General features: G+C 37.5%; 1 pseudogene; it reads right to left on the bottom strand.

Moving 5' to 3' along the window:
* Positions 1-1,071: 1,071 nt before the first annotated feature.
* Positions 1,072-1,717, bottom strand: LOC102823784 (annotated as a pseudogene).
* Positions 1,718-2,775: the final 1,058 nt, after the last annotated feature.

Below are 2,775 nucleotides of genomic sequence, written 5' to 3'. Positions count from 1 at the left end.
TGCATTTGAGTTATGATGTTGGAGGAGAATAATGAAAGTGCCTTGTCTGCCAAAAAAACCAACAGATCTGTGTTGGAAGAAGTGCAGCCTGAGTGCTCCTTGGAGGCCAAGATGGTCAAACATTGTCTCTCATACTTTGGACATATTGTCAGGAGGAACCAGTCTCTGGAGAAGGATATCATGTTTGGTAAGGTGGAGGGTCAGAAAAAAGAGGAAGACCCCCAACGAGATGGATTGGCCAAGTGACAGCATCCATGGACTCTGCGTGGCAACAGTATAGTGAGGTTGGCCGAGGATTGGGCAGTGTTTCGTTCTGCTGTGCATAACGTCACTATGGGTCGGTACCGATTTGATGGCACCTAACAACAGCAACAAAGTTGAATTAGCGTAGTGGTTATGAATCGGACTACTAATCTCACAGTTAGCAGTTGAGAACTACCAGCTGTTTTGTGGGAGAAAGATGAGGCTTTCTGCTCTCTTAAAGATGTACTGCCTCGGAAACCCTGTACACATCCCTATAAGGCGGAACCCACTCCATGGCACATAACAACAACATTTGAAATCTTAACCCAATTTGCAAATCATATTTAAAATCAACTTTTTATTATTGGCTTAATATGCTTTTTGTTTACAGACTGTCCAATCTAACTCTGGGTGACTCTTCTTTCAGTTTGAATTCTGTGATAACTGATTTTCTCCATCACTATCTTATAAGCTCTTCACTTTTCTTACTCAATTTTAATCACCTATAAATTTCTAATATTCTACGCAGGGATTGGTGTGGTGCTGTACAATAAGCACTGGACTGGTATCTACAATGTCAGCAGTTCAAACCTACTACCTGCTCATTGGAAATGCTATATAGGGTCACTATGAGTCAGAACTGACTCCAAAGCACGTAACAACAATAAATGTAAAAATAAATTAGCAAGTCGTTTCCTAATTCTATGTAAATAAGTGTGGTATACGTAGGGACTTCAAAAAGTTACTGGAAAATGGAATTAAAAGATAATGGAATTTTCCACAAACCTTTTTTTTTTTTTGAATGAGATTTCATTTAAACATTTTTGTTTACAACTGAAACTCTGGGAATTCAAAATTAACATCCTTGCCCATGAGCTTCTTATACACACCAGAAAACATTTCAGCCTTGTGTTCTACATTGTTCTGCTGTGCTTTGTCCAAATGAGCCTTTATAACACGGCTGCCATCCAGCTTTACTCGGATTCTCTTGCCCACAATTTCACTTGGGAAAACCAAGTCTTCAAGGATTGCATCATGCACAGCAGTCAGAGTGCGGCTCCTGGGATGCTTTTGCTTATTTTTTGTACGACCTTTTTCGAGTTGGTTTAGTCAGAATTCTCCTCTGAGCAATAAAGACCACGTGCTTTCCACTGAACTTTTTCTCCAGTTCACGTACTATTCAGACTTGGATTTTCTGGAAAGATTTCAGTTGAGGAACAGGACCAAAGATTATAATAGCTTTCCGATCACCATTAACTTCTATTTCCTTAGCTGCAGCTATGTTCAGCTCTCTTTTCTGAGTCTTTAGGTCCGAGTTCATCTCTAGCTCAAGAAGGGCCTGAAAAATACCAGACTCGAGTTCATCCGGCTTTTCGCCATTGGGCTTCGCAATCTTCACTCTTGAACTGAACGTGGCCTTTTTCTTGCCCAGCGCCGGCCTAGGAAGAGCTTCCACAACTTTTTGAAGCCCCATGTTATACAATAAAAAATAATTTTTTGTGTAATCTGTCTCATTACTTTATAAGTATACCTTATATGTTATACTAGATTATACACTACCTTGTAATTGCTCCTCAGTTGTTTCTTATGGATTTCTTGCCTCCCCAATAAAATAGTAAGCTCCTCAATGACAGGGATCATGACATCCTTTTATTAAGTGATGTTTATGAGCTAAAAGTATAACGGTTCAATAAAAGCTAAATATATCATATACCTTGATATTATTGCTTGAATACATATAAGTGAAAAAATAAATGAATGTCAAATCCTCTATCATATTGTTTTTAGAAATTGCTCCACATTAATAAACTGAAAAAATATTGTCCTAATTTTTTTTTCAATTAAATTTTAGAGTGATGTAAAGTGTTCTTCAAAATATTGCATTACTCAAATTAACTCTCAGTTACTCAAGAGCTAATTATAGGTTGTAATACAAATATACTCATTCAATATTCATCCAAATGGTCTTTTCATTGAAGGTAGTAAAATACATGTTTTCTAGAAAAACACTACCCTTGTATTTGTCCTGGAAAAAAAAAAAATTGAAGACAAACTAAAAGAAGAAATACAAATAGAAAATCAACATAACACACAATAAATCTTCGTTAGTTGTTGTTGTGAGGTGTTGTCGAGTCAGTTCCAACTTACAACGATCCTACCACAAGGTTATTCTGAACAAAAAGTTCAGTGGTTCAAATCCGCCAGCTGCTCCTTAGAAACCCTATACAATATATCTATGAGTCAGAACAAACTCAATGACACTTACCAGTAACAACAAAAGCATGCACATTAGAATGAAACACTACCCAACCTCACATCATTGTTACATTTGTACCCATTGCTGCTGTCAATCCATCTCATTGTGGTCCTTCTTTTTCACTGACCATTCACTTTACCAAGCACGATGTCTTTCTCCAGTGACTGGTGCTTCATGATAATGTGTTCAATGTATGAAAGACAAAGTCTGGCCACTCTGGCTTTTAAGGAGCATTCTGGCTGTACTTCTTTCAACACAGACTTGTTTGTTCTTCT

Source organism: Chrysochloris asiatica, unplaced genomic scaffold, assembly GCF_000296735.1.
Source record: "Chrysochloris asiatica unplaced genomic scaffold, ChrAsi1.0 scaffold00019, whole genome shotgun sequence".
Classification (NCBI taxonomy): Eukaryota; Metazoa; Chordata; class Mammalia; order Afrosoricida; family Chrysochloridae; genus Chrysochloris; species Chrysochloris asiatica.
This window is presented reverse-complemented; position numbering and strand designations above follow the sequence as displayed.